Raw genomic sequence first — 13753 nt, 5'->3', positions numbered from 1 at the left:
CTTTTCCCTCCTGAAAACAAGACAATATTTCCGCCCGCCCCCATGGGAGATGGTCGCTGCACATGGAGCTTGCTCCCCTTGCACCAAGAAATGGCAAACTGGAGTAAGTATAGTCATTTTGGTCCTATGGGACATTTCTGTTTCTTTGTGAAGTTGGGAGGGGAAGGGGGCCCCGCTGGGTGCAGCAGGGGCAGTTATGAGAAGGGTTTGGCTGAGGTTTCTGGGTGGTTTTGTCTGTTTTCCCTCCAGCTGCTCCAGCTCCTCCGCTCCGGAGGAGTCACCGGGCAGGGACCTGAAAAATGGACCCCTGAGACCCCGGGAGGAATATTTGCACGGTCTGATTCAGTGCCCAAAGGCCTGGGGCACCCTACTAATACCCGTCTCCTCCTGCCCTCCGCAGCTCTTCCAAGCCTTGGTGGTTGTTTTTCCCCCCACACATCTCAATCTCGCCCCCGAAAAGTTCATGAGCTCGTCCGGGGAAGCAGGGAAGAGGGAGCCCCGCTATCGCCGAGGGGCAGCGTCACCCTGAGGTCCCACATGGAGCCAAGAGCAAAACGCCGGTCTTGTGCCTTGGTGCCATTCGACAGCGCTCGGTACCATTCCAGGAAAGGGAAGGGCTGCAACAAGGACACGGTCATTTCCAAGCAGAGGCACCAGCAGCAGCATCGGAGCTCACGCCCGGCCTACCCAGTTCAGCTGAATGGCTGGTATTAAAACACCGACACGCAGCGGCTCTCCTTTGCCTCGCAAGCAACGTGCAAGCCTCAGCTCTGCAGCACAGCGCTAGCCGCCCCGGCTCGGAGACATCGAGTCCGCTCCAGCTTCCTCATTAAAGTTTCCCAGCAACGTCATATAAAACACCCATGTGCACCTTGCCTTGCCTTTCTTTGTCGTTTAATTGACTCGAGATCGGCATGGGGGAACGAGCAATGACCTGTTGTCCTTCTCATGCTAATATTACCCAAAAGGACAGAGCAAAAATGATTTGTTTTATTTACTGTGCGTGTGCATCTCTCTCTGTTAGGCGTATTCATGGCTGAAGAGCGGACATATGTTACCAGATATCTGGGAGGAACTGCTTATCTGTTCGATGCAACTCGAGCACGAGTGGAACAACGGATAAAAGAATAAGCCGGCCCAACCTGCGAGCTGCGTACCAAGCAGCCTGCTTCCCCTTGGGTGGCGAGGGTAAGAAACCGTGCGTGCGGACACTGACGGCAGGACGCCGCAGAGTAGCTCCATCTAGGCTACTTTACACCAGCTGAGGAGGGAGCCAGACCCGCACGTTCTGCACGCACGCTGGGTGCTGGATACTGAGGCCCTTTGCTTTCCTCCTGCTTCAAGGTGCAAACACGCGAGAGCGTTCAGCTCTGAACCACGGGACGGTCCGGAGAAGGACTGGATTTAGAGCCTGTTTCTTTTCAAATATATTTATGGTGCTATAAGTATGCTTTCTAGCCCCTAGCTAACTGAAAGGAGAGCAGGGTCCTGAGGAAGCTGGATGAAAAGTTTGGTTTCTTCTGCGATCTATATGGGACCTAAATGAAGAGACATTCAGCTCCAAGAAGGCCTCCGAGCTGGCTGCCAGCAACGGTCTGGAGGATGCTGCAGGCCTCGGGAGCGCTCCTGGTCGTCTGAATGGCGTCAGCTGCTCGCCAGGACCATGGCAAGCCCATGCGGCAGACAGTGGCTGCAGGTGCTCCAGGACCCCTGGACTCCCACAGTCCTGTGCTCTGGCTCTGCAGCAAAACGCAGCCCACGTCCCCGGTGCCTGGTCGGTGCGAGGGGACACAGCAGCATCTTCCCTGTGCGAGACGTGGGGAACGCTCCCCACGGCCGGAGCCCGGGGAGCCCTGGCTCAGCGCCCTGCGATGGGCAGGGAAGCAGCTCCTCGCGGCTCCTGCTACGGCAGGCACGCGTTCGCTGCGCTGCTTTGCAGCGAGTCCTTACGAACACAGCTTTTCTTTGCCTGCGATCGTTTTGGAGGCACCCCTGCTTGCACCATTCAAGGCCGAGCTGCTAAAGGCTAATGACTTAAATGAGAGCGCTGCATGCTCTGTGCCAACCCACCTCGTTGCTGAATGCAGCTGCAGGGTGTGGGTCTTCAATGCCTTCCAGACACTCCCATGCACATGGTTTCCAGTTGCCTTAATGAGCTGGTTTTTCCCTGGGTTCATGCAGGTGGCCTTGTTTGGAGGGCAGGGAAGGCAGCTTCTCCCCAGCACGTGCCTCGCACAACCCTGCAGTCAGGAAGGAGCAAACCAGCTGCAGGACCTGGAGGCAGCACGAAGAGGAGCTACGGAGCAACCCCGAGGTCTGCACCAGAGCGTGGCTGGATCCCCCCGCCTCGGCCAGCTAGGGCTGGGGGTTTTGCAGAGGCAAACCCACGGACAGCAGACCCAAGGAAGCAATCCCTCTGGCTGGATATTGCATTGCCCAGGGGAGCCGCAGAGAAGACCAGGAAAGGTGAACGGAGAAGGGACGAGCAGTTAGCGCCGCTCTGACACCCCGCCCCAGCGGGGACCAAACCGCCCTCAGCTCGACGGGCACCCGGGAAAACATCGCCCGTGCCTGCCACCAGCACAGCGAGGAAGGCGGCCTAAGAGCAGGGACTTGGGAAGCAGGGATGTAGACGATGCATCCTTTACATCACCACCACCGAGACTCGTTCCCTGTACCACAAACGGCCTTTGCGCGGCCCTGCTGGCACCACCTCAGCGCAGCGTTTGCTGGGACATGCCTGTCACTTTGCCTTCGTCCCCAGCGAGCGGTTTCCTCGGCTCGGGTGTGTGCATCGCAGGATGCACGTGTGTCATTGCTTACAACGCAAGGTAAAAGCCACCTCTTACATGTGCAAAAACACAGCCCCGCGATAGGACTCCTCAGCGCCACCGCGCTCGAAGAACCCCTTCCCATCTCTCTTTTCTAACTCGCCGCCTCGGCACTGACAGCGCGACAGGCAGAAGTAGGTCAGATGCAAAAAAAAAAAAATCGCAAACCTCTTAACTGGGAGAGAAAGACAAGTGAGAAATAGAAGCAGACAGCCCGTACGGTCTCCTCGAACCCGCAAGCAGAAGAGGGCTGCCAAATCATGATGTACGTGCTATCTCTACCCCCAGACACATCTGAGAAGGCACACTGCTGCAGTCTGCCGTGTGTGACCTGCTCATTCACTTCTTCATAGGCGAGGACCTTGCCTGCGATGCTAAAAGTGTTGCTAGCTTCAATCCTGGACCAAAGCAGCAAGAATTTCAGGTTCCTGGCTAATCCGCTTGTGCGTCGGGAGCAGAGACCGTGCGGCCGACGGCCGAGCAAGCGACGGTGCCTCGGGGGTGTTTCGCTCTCCCCCTTTTGACAGTCAGCATTGCAGAGCCGTGCAAACACCTGCGTCTCTTCAAGGCAGCTGCGCTCTCCTCTGGCGCAAAACACTTCGAAGAGAGATTATCGTCTCGGTGAGGCGGCAAGGGCAGGGAACCTACATTTCATTCAGGTTATCTGATAAAGATGCAGTGAAAACTGAAGTCACCCTGGGAACCTATTCAATCGACACTTAATGAACGCAAGGGGAATCAAACAAGAAGCATGTTTTTAGGTAGTATGTCTTATTAACATTCGCCAAAAAATTACCAAGTGAAAGCCTTGCTTTCTGGAGTATTTCCTAGACCCTCATGGCCACAACAACCCTCCAACCCTAGGGAAATCAAAAGCAGCGGACCAGGACTTGCAAGGAAGACGGCGTGGTATGCAAAGACAGATAGCATTGGCCATATTTTTTCCTTTACCCTAAGAGACTACGCCAGATTTTCATGAGTGACAAGTGGTTTGGGGCACCCAGATCTGTCACGGGACCCCATTTGCAGAAGTTTGCTGATCTATACCAAATCAAGCTCTTTTACGACATCTAACATCAGCCACCCAACATCGCTGGTCTCTTCGGACCCTCTGGGCCTATCCTCTCGGCACAGCCACGGGGCACGGCCAGAAATATTGTGTGGTTTATAGCCAGGCTCGTCATACCGCTACTCTCTCCACATAGCAGAATGAATACCTGTTCGTCTGCAGCGACACAAAGCAGCGGCCAGCCTCCAGCTGTGGCCTCGCAGACGAAGTCCATCCCATGTGAAATCAGACTAACCGTGCAGCGCCACTCCTTTTCCTCATGTCAGCACTACCGCTGCTTCTTGTCAATGTTGATTTGAGACGCTGGACGCTTCCCCGCACAAAGCACGAGATGGTCTAACTCCGACAGCGCTCGTGCGGGATTTCACTCCCGTTTCGACGGGGTGCAGGTCACGTGTGCCCCTCCTGCCTGGTTCCTACACGAGCCTCGTACGACGGGCTCAGCGCCCCGCTACCTCTGCCCACGGCTTTGAAAAGAGCCGCCGCGTCTCCTTCCCTTGCACTTGCCGGCACCGGCAGCGTGTGCTGGTGCATCTGAACAATGGTGATTATTATTTCTGAGTTAAGAGTGAGTCCCAAATGCTTATTTTTATAGACCTTGGATGCATTTGCCGGGAGCCCAGGAACAGTGCTCAAGCAGTCGTTTAATTTATGCAGGGTGATTAAAAAGCAGGGGTTTTCTGCTGACCCAGTTGTGCACTACAGGATGTTGTATTTAAAGCCACAGCTCTGCTTTCTCCGACTCGGGCCTGCTTGTAGTCACCGAAGCCATTTCCACCCCGAGCTGGGCCAACACATCTTCACCGGTGACGGACCCACGACCCTGCCCTGCCTCTTCCCACGAACACCACCAACGGCAACGCCTGGCCCATGGACGCCCCACGGGCTCCCCGCCTCCGCTCCGGTCCTTGCTCCATCGCACCAGCACGATTCAGACCATGCACGGCCCTTCCTCCTGCCAGATAACATGGCCATGAAGTTGAATTGTGGCCCGCACCGCACAGCGAGCCAGCCCCGTCCAGCAACCAGCTCCCCCAGGACTAGACACTGGTGCCAGCAGCATGGCGCAGCGGTAATAAATACCTGGTGGAGCCATCCCTGCTCCCACGGCCTCTCGGGGAATCGCACTGGGGATCCCCAGGGGGTTTCTTCCACGAGCCGAGTTTCCTTGCTGCAAGGCTACGCCGGCTCAGCCAGCAGCCTTCTCCCCAAGCAAGCTGCATTAGAGAGGAGCGCTTTTCCCCTCCCTTTTCTCTGAAGAGAGAAGGAAATGCAGGAGATAAGAGGGCTCGTGGTTAAAGCACCATGCTGGGATGCAGGAAACCTGGGCTGTCTACTCATTGCTGCCACAGGCTTCCTGCGTGACCTTCAGAGAGAGTTTAAATCCCAGGCGCAGTTTATCTGTTGCTGTCACAAAGCTCGCTGCAACGGAAAGAGCGCCATGGAAATAAAAACAAGCTCTCTCGCTTTTCCACGGCGCTTTCTTTGTGCTCCCACAGGCCGCTCCGCTGTTTCCCCACCCGTCCTCGGTGCCTGCGGGACCCCTCGCCAGCACGTTACACGCATGTCTAAATGCCCACGGGCTTGGTGCGGTGGCAGGCATGTCTCCCACTCTTTGCTCAGGGCTTTTCTAGGGCAATGCCAGAGGAAAAAAAAGACTTTTTTGTAAAAAGCAGTAAAAGATGACTGGCACACTAGGGCAGGAACAAGTCCTGATGCTACCTTAAATGCTTTCCCCCTCCCTGCCAGACTGGTGCGGGGTGGATTTTAACCCCAGTGGAGATCATTTTCCTGTACACACGGCCCACGGGACCAGCTGCCAACTCGAGCATCTGAAGATGATGAAGGAGGCCCCCAAAACCTGACAGTGCCTGAGAAATCCTGAGATAGTCAAATGATAATATATTATGGGGTCTGTTCACCTGACGCGGGGAAGACAAAGCGAAGCTGGACTGACGAAAGCCCGGGCAGGGCCCGCACGCCCCGGCTCGAGAGCCTTGCAATAAGGTCGGGGGGTCTCGGATCAAGGAGCCAGGAAAGACCCCGAAGCCCTTTCTGTTGGCACTAAAGCTCAACCCGGCCCCGCACAACCTGAAGTAATTACTGTTTGCTGCCTGGTTTGGCTTCAGCAAATAAAGCTGATATTATTTAACAGAACAGGCTCTATTGCAAAAGATCTCATTACGCTCTGTTTTCCATTTTAATGTTCTTGTAGCAGTGAACTTAGAGAAGTCTAATTTATTGCAAGGCATCTTCATTTATTATGATTCGTGGAATGCTTTTCATATCTTGTCGAGCTGACAAAAGAGCAGCGCCTCATTCGGTACGTGCGGCACTTGGACAAATGGTATCGGGGAGAGTGATGGAGCGACGGTCTCCGAACAGTCAGTTTTCTTTGTCTAATTCATGCACCCGTCTTTAGGTAACTGTGAGATGCCGGCGGCTCCGGCACAATGCTGCTGACAGGCAGCCTGCGCCGATGGATGGGCAACCGAGGAGACATGCAAAGCTGTGGTTTGGTTCGTGTTTCATGCCACGGAGCTGGAGCAAGGGCCCTGGCGTCTTTGCAGGAGGGCCTGCCCTTCCCCCAGGAGCTGGCACCAGGCCCAGCACAACGGAGCCCTAATTGCATTTGGGACCGGCAAGCGGTCCTGCCCTTCTAATAGCAACACTGCATGGTATCATCCTAAGCAGAAATTAGTCTTGCAAGTTCATGCTTCTTGCCCTGCTCCTTCTTGGTTGGGATGCCAGGCGGAAAGGGAGCTTTGGAAAGGACTTTCCTGCCTGGATTCTGAAGAGGACAATCCTCACCGCTTGAAACTGCATTTGCTTAAACTGCTGATCACCGTCGGGTGCCACGACCCGCCCAAACCCCGCCGGGCCGGCCGGCACGCTCACGCTCACGCTGCCAGACTCCGTAAGGGCCTGCGTGCTGGTGGGAGAGGGTTTCCTCTGCGAATCCTCAAGACAGTCGACTTCAGACTCAGTATGCTGCTGCTCCAAGGACTAAGAGAAGGTCGACCTGTCTGTCTGAGTGCTTATGGTCACGGGGACTCGATACCATGCCGTCCTTGCCCTGTTCCCCAGCTATGAGGGGTTAGTTTCCAGGCTTGGGGCTGGTCCTAAGCCCACTGCAATCAATGGACATTTCCCTGCGCACTGGCCTGCCTGTTTTCCCAGCTCCTTTTGTTGGGCTATTGATCGCTCAGGGCTCGGCCAGCCCGCAAGTGGAGTGATGGCTCCGTCAGCTGAAGTAACGAACCATGGAGTTAATAATCATGACTGAGTGGCCCAGACGACCTTGCAGTCTCTTCCCTTCCTCCCGGTTCGTGGTCCCTTCCCCTGTGCTGCTCGAGAACTGGCATTTTTCACCTGATCTGGAGATTTTGGAGGACGAGGGCATTCTCAGCTGGTGCAAATCAGTGTAACTCCACCAAAGAGGATGAAAGGCTGATGAAAACGGGCCTTTGCTCCTCATATTTCACTGGCTGGTTGTTGCATAGTCAACGGCCATCCATTATCTTCATATGATTTTGGCCATTGCAAGAGAAGAAATGTTTAAAAATATATATGCAAAGCTATGCATATACGCATACGCATATACATGTATGTGAGGACCTCAGGTTTTGGTCTCAAAAGTATGGGGTTTGGTTTGGTTTGGTTTGGTTTGGTTTGGTTTTTTAACTGCTGCAACCTCTATGCAGTTCAAGCAGGAGACGGACTCTCCAAATCCTCCCTTCCTACTGACTGAATTAATGTTTTATAAACTCTGTTGAACATGACTAAACACTACATGAGTCTTACGCCCCTATCGCTTGAACCAACCTAAATTGCAAAGATATTACTGGTGAATGAGGTAGCGCGGGCAATGCTATCGGGAACCGCAGTCCTTCCAGCAGAAATAGTCCGTCACGTGCTGTTTGGAAAAAAAAAATCAATGGGACGCTTGTTCCCGCAGCCCCGCAAGCCATAGCCAGAAACCCGACGGCGTCTTGCCCACCTGTTCAACTCGCCGGGTGGGAGCTGGGGAGAGGGAGCGTCTGTCTGCAAAGCTCCCGGCAGAGTCGAAGCGAGGCAGCTGCGAGGATCACCAGTTTCTGGGGTCACTGGGTGAATGAAAGTCTCTCATCTCACAGCGGGCTCAAATAACCTTTATTTCTAACTGTAAAATGATAAAGTGGAAAGAAACTGTTTTGCTCCTGGGTTTCCTTCAGGTTTTTTCCCCTTCAAGAAAACAAAAATATGGAGCGAGTCTACAACTAAAACATTTGGGCTTTTAAAATACTGGAGGTTATTTCCCAGCTCAGACAATGAGGCAAAACCCAAATGTGCATTTTTTGGTGATGGCAAGCGGGCTGCCTCCAGTCGGCCTGAACTTCTGCACCCCGGTAGCGGCGCCCCGCCGAGCCGTGCAGACGGGGCTGTCCCCCGTGCCCAAATGCCACCGCTAGGAAAGCACAACAGAGGAGAGTTAAAGCTGTTTCAACCAACATTAACTACCCTGTAGATTTCCACTGGGAAATCTGCCAGTAGCTGCAGAGCTCATGCTGTGAATAGCAATTGTTCCCTGGCTCCTGTTAAGAGCTGCACGGAAAGAGGTGCACACACAAGGAGCCATTTGCAGCGCAAAACAAGAAGTTTACCGGCCTTACAAAACGGAGGAACAAAACAGTATATTATTTGGCGTGATCTAGTGCCACGCACTCACACCTGCCCCCCTGCGTGCAGACGACCGGCTTCCCAGCGCGGGGCGGCTCCGAGCCCTCCCGCCACGGACAACCTTGAACTGGAGAAGAAAAGGCAACGAGGTCTCTGGGGGGGGAGCGGTTTACAAGGGAGGACCCCCCCCCACACACACACACCAAGCCTCGCAATGCTTTCCCTGCGATGGAGCTCAACAGAGAGGCTCCAGTTGCTTCCAGCATCCCAGCATGGGTGTGAACTGGGATTTCTGGCAGGGCCCGACCTTGGTTGCTGTGAAGACAGGGGGCTCCGAGCAGGAGCTTTCATCCGTTCTCCTGGACGGACGCGCCTCATTTTGCTTTACAATTAGTCTGAAACCAATTAAAAAGTCAACATGAAAACCGCATCGAAGAGACAGAATCAGCTTTGTGACACTGGGATGATTTGTGAAGGACTAACAATGGTAATGCTACTAACGCGCCCTTCAAAACCGCCAAGCCGGCGCGAGAAGCACGCCACAAAGAACAGACGAACATTCACCGAGCAGACCGCGACCGGCCCGACGGGACAGACAAACAGCCGGGACACGGGATCAAGTCTTTATCCCTTGCAACCCTCAAGTTCAATGGACGTTTTACAAGTAGACCTCCAAAACCTTCCACGTTCGGTCCGGGCACTGGAAAAGCACGAGCTGCAGTCTCTTAGAGGCAGCGTCAGTAAATGATACAGCTCTCTCGACAGTGGCCTGGGGAAGCAACGTGGCCTGATGGAAGATTATTGCCGGTAAAATGCAGTGAGAATAAGCAGTTGGTGCAATTGCTCTAAGGTTTTGCATCAGCGGAGGCTCTCTCCATAGCTCTGTATTAAAAGGTACGGTCCCACTGGCCGTGTCACGGGCACGGCGGTCCTCGGAGGCGTGCTGCGAGGGACACGTTAACGCCAGGCAGACTTTAGGCCTGTTCGCACCACGCACGGAGGTACTGCGAGGTACGTCACTGGAAGATGGATCAGCGGTCTGGCCCTGGAGCTCTTCAAGTTTCTCATTTCTAAAAACACACGAGTCCTGGTAGTGAGCAGTGCGGCAGAGGTGTACGGCTGTTCAACTCCGCAGGCGAGACGCGCCAACGGAGCAGCAATCTACAGACAGCATCGCTGCTGCACCGGTGATAATGCCGGGAGTCCTACCCACGAGCCTGGCGGCCGTCTCTATCCGCCTGCCCCATCCACGCAGCAAAACCATTGCTAAACTCTTTGGATGAGGTGGGCTGGTACTGCCCCTACACCACTCAGCGGGAGTTTGGCCGCTGTCTTAATGGGGAGCTGGCCTGGGCCAAGTCCCTTTGCCCCACGGAAGAAAAGGAGTGATGCATGTGGCTAATGAAGCCATTTTACATCCTTGCTAGGTTGGGTATCTCTCTTTCGCAAAACTCTTTGCTGGCTGTGCTACTTCTGCATTGCTCCTCAATGCACAGCAAAGACGCAGACATCATAACCTAGCACGACGATCTGTGGCATAATGTACCCGTGTGATTTCTCTCTTCCACTCCACTGTCACAGACAGCGGTAATTTCCCCTGCGTTCAGGCACATATCTGCATAGGCCAGAGACGGCGCTTCAATCTCTCTCTCCCAACCATTATTGTTTAGTGCCTTTCATCTTCCCTTCCTGAAACCGCAGGGTACTGCTAAGATGTATGCGCATATCCTAAAAGAAATGACAGGTTTATCTTATAGAGCAGCAATTTAAAAACCTCTAGGACCGGAAGATTACACCTTTATACATTTAGAGATGATGCGGTGATTGTCACCTAGCTAGACTTGGTGGACTTCATTTTTCCCCAAGCAGAGAAGTTCAGGGAGTTGCCCCCAGCTTTCCTGCAAGGACTTGGAAGTTGCTGCTGCTAAGCGCTCCGACGAGGGGAGCTTATCTCCTCTCGCTGAGGACGGACTCCATCCTTTTAAGAAAACCTGCGTTCCCTGCACACAGTATAGTGGTCATCTTGACGTGGGAACATGGGATCGGAGGGCTGGAAGGGGCACATGCTCCAACCCCCTGCACAAGTGCAGAAATGCCGCTCCTGGAGGGTACAGTTTGCGGACAGCACGGTCCAGACCACTTCGTGCCAGCTGCTGGTAGCACTACACCTGGTTTAGCTGAAAGCAATATATTCTGGCTATTTTAAGAGCAATTTTCTAGAGCAGGAAGACGTGGTATATGAAAAGCACCCCCTCAATGAGAATTTATAGAGATTAGGTGATGTATAGAGATTAAGTGAACACCCCCGGCAAGGATTCAGGATGATTTCTGTTTCATACGCAGCATGCTCTGCTAAAATAAGTCTGCAATTACCCTCGCCGGAAAAGACATAGAAGCAAAATGGTCTGGTACACACATCTCTCTTGACCTTTGTCACGCGTGCTGAAGTTGTGTGATTCAGAATACAAATTTCAATGGGCAGGCAGCTGTCTTTCTTGTCTGTAAACTGCTCAGTAAACCCATCTCCCTCTGTAATTAATAACCATACCAAAAATAGCTGCAACTTCACATATCTCTGGGCAAAAGCACCGGTTGCCATGTCTCCATTTCTTTCGGTAATTATCAGCAAGTGTCACAAGAAGTACATAGCCGTCCAGTGAATGACATGATAGGCAATGAGGAGCACTAATGACATTGTCTCAATAGCAGAGCCCTGTGAGAACGATTGCATTTCTTCACGATGTCATCTTAGCATCAACAGAACTGATTGCCAAGTTCATGCCCAGTGCCATTGCTCGTCTGCTTCGTTAATTTGGCCACTTATTTTGCTAAAACCGAAGCCACAGACACGGCCTCTGTTGTGCATCCAGAACAGGGCCCGGGCGTGCTGAGCTGTGGCCTGGCTGCTCACCCTTGCCCCAAGGCCTCCAGACGGGACAGTCATCGAGGCAAGTCTCTGGATGCTTCACAAGAAACCGCAGCCCATCGTTTTCATAAAAGTTGTTGTGTTTGTTTAGGATTCCCCTGCTGGGACTTTCGTCCTGCTTGGACCCTTTCCGCAATGACACCAAACCCCTGCAGGGAGGCCGAGGACTACCCACACGGATGGGGAGACTGCTTGGTCTGGCCCTCCTCGGGACAGGACGACAGAGACGTGCAAAACACAACTGCATAAGACCCTGTTTCTCTCTTGCAATACCTACAGCGCCGGGTGCTAATCCCCTCCCACACGGACCTACCACTTGACTGGCGCCGGCCGACTCTTCAAAGGCTCCTGGACGTGGATATTCACAGGCTTGCGGCCAGACGGGTACTGATGAAGCCTGGTGGCCTTGTTACCATTTCTTTAGGCAGACCTCTGAGCAGTCACTGAATCTGCTTCTGTGAAGGACGCCCCCTGAATACCTGCCCGTGCACGAATGACGGGAGCAACCCCCCGAGGAGAGCTACGTCCCTCAAGTCAAAGGAAGCATTGCCCCTAATTTAGATACGTTTCTGAATTCAAGTCCTAGTTCTCTGTATTACCGTAGGCCATCGTATTGTTATTACAGCTCCTCTTCTAGCAGTCAGACAGTGTCCTAACTGCAACAAAAGTGACATTTAAACCCATGCAGGCAAGAGCGTTACTGCATTACGCCAAACGCCAGGAGACGCGTGCTGTTGACAAGACATGGACGTTTCAGGTCTTTGACTAGATGTGGTCCTTTCCGCAGGAATGGCGTCCGGGGCCTGCGGATGCTGGAAAGCAGAGTACAACAGTGAGAGCTAACGCCTTGTCACCTGAATGACCGCTTCCTTGCAGGGCCTGAGGTTTCATGCGAGCCAACGTCCACAAAACTGCTGTTACCTTTCCAGCCCCTGGTCCACGGGGGTGGAACGGGAACGGGTGCCGGCGCGCTCTCCGTCCTGAACCGGTCCTTGTCTAAAGCGAAGGGAGGGACCGGCTGTCGGGTTAAAGGCTCCCTTCAAGGAAGATGCTGGGTGAAATGCCTGGAGAGCTGAAATGGCTCTTGGTAGGCAAGCTCTCTTCCAACCACCACGCAAAACAACCGCCGTGTTAACAAGCAGAGCCACGGCGTGGACCGGCACACCAGGTGAGGTGGAGGCAGTTCCTAGCTGACTTGCCCCCGCCAGGAGAGATGACAAGAGGGAAAAAAGACCGAGCCCCTTGAAATGAGGGCGGATAAAAGGGTGACGCTCCCCACAAATGGCCCAGGCTCCTTGAATCCATCAAGGTGAAGCCCAGGGCTGCCCCGCTCCCCGGGGCAGGTCAGATCATTAGGAAAACCCTCATCCGTGCACAGCTGGAATTTGCTCCACGGGGAGCCATTAATGAGGCTGCTACATCGACGTAAAGGCTACAAAGCTGTCCCCAACACACACCGGAAGTCAGGTCATTCAGTCCCTCCAAGGGTGGCCCGTCCCAGCCTGACCAGCGCCTCCCCAAATTACCAAGACACATGAAAAACCAGGAGTAATTTAAGACAACCCAGCCGAGTTTGCCTCTGGGATTTGCTCATACCTGAAACAGAAAGGAAATTTCAGGGCACGAGGGTTGAAGAAATAATTAGAAATGAATAATATATCATTGAATTGGCTTTCTCCTGCTTGCAAACTATTCAGGAGCAAATCACCAAGCTGTCACATTTATTCATTACTCAGAATTATGCATGCATTGTGGCAGAAATGCCCCGTCGGTGCCCCTCTCCAGAGACCCGTCTCTGCCAGCCTGGGAGGCTGGTGTTGATCCCTCAGGGCGGGGATCTCCCACCTTGTCTGCAGACAAAAGCCTGGCGCCTGGGAGGCGATGCTCTAGTCACCTGGGCGGGGGGGGAAAGCCCGGCCCTGCGCGCGGGCCCAGGTAGCCAGGGATGCTTGGGAGATGGGTCGGCTTGTGGCCAGTATTGGCAGCTTCGATTGGACCGGGCTGCTGAGGTCAGAGAGGGGATAAAAAGGCCTGGGCCAGGAAGAAGGCAGCCATTATCCATGCGGTCATCCAGGTGAATCTGAACCTGGCTCTCTACTCATCACCGCATGCTGCAAGAGTGCCCTGCCTCCAGAGGAAACAACAAGCACCTCTGGACGATGCGAGTGAGTAACCTACTAGAGATCCGATCAGATATTTAGCTTCAGTAACTCAGATGCGTGTTGAAACGGCTACCTCAGCCACCCTGGTTTGCTCTATGGGATTCCT

The 13753-nt window shown here is 53.8% G+C and overlaps 1 protein-coding gene across 6 annotated transcripts in view; it reads right to left on the bottom strand.

The window, feature by feature from the left end:
• HTR2C (5-hydroxytryptamine receptor 2C) overlaps positions 1–13753 on the bottom strand; it is a 391327-nt gene that overhangs the window by 133933 nt on the left and 243641 nt on the right. Inside the window, exon 1 of one of the 6 annotated variants that reach the window (XM_025205088.1) lies at positions 4049–4167. The exons of the other annotated variants lie outside the window; for them this stretch is intronic. The gene's annotated coding sequence lies outside the window, so the exon portion shown is untranslated. Of the gene's footprint in view, positions 1–4048; positions 4168–13753 lie in introns of those variants that run through there. 6 annotated transcript variants of the gene reach the window in all.

The sequence above is a fragment of the Alligator sinensis genome, unplaced genomic scaffold (assembly GCF_000455745.1).
Source record: "Alligator sinensis unplaced genomic scaffold, ASM45574v1 scaffold1059_1, whole genome shotgun sequence".
In the NCBI taxonomy this organism is placed as follows: Eukaryota; Metazoa; Chordata; order Crocodylia; family Alligatoridae; genus Alligator; species Alligator sinensis.
The sequence above is the reverse complement of the archived record's forward strand: the minus strand, read 5'-3'. Positions and strand labels throughout refer to the sequence as shown.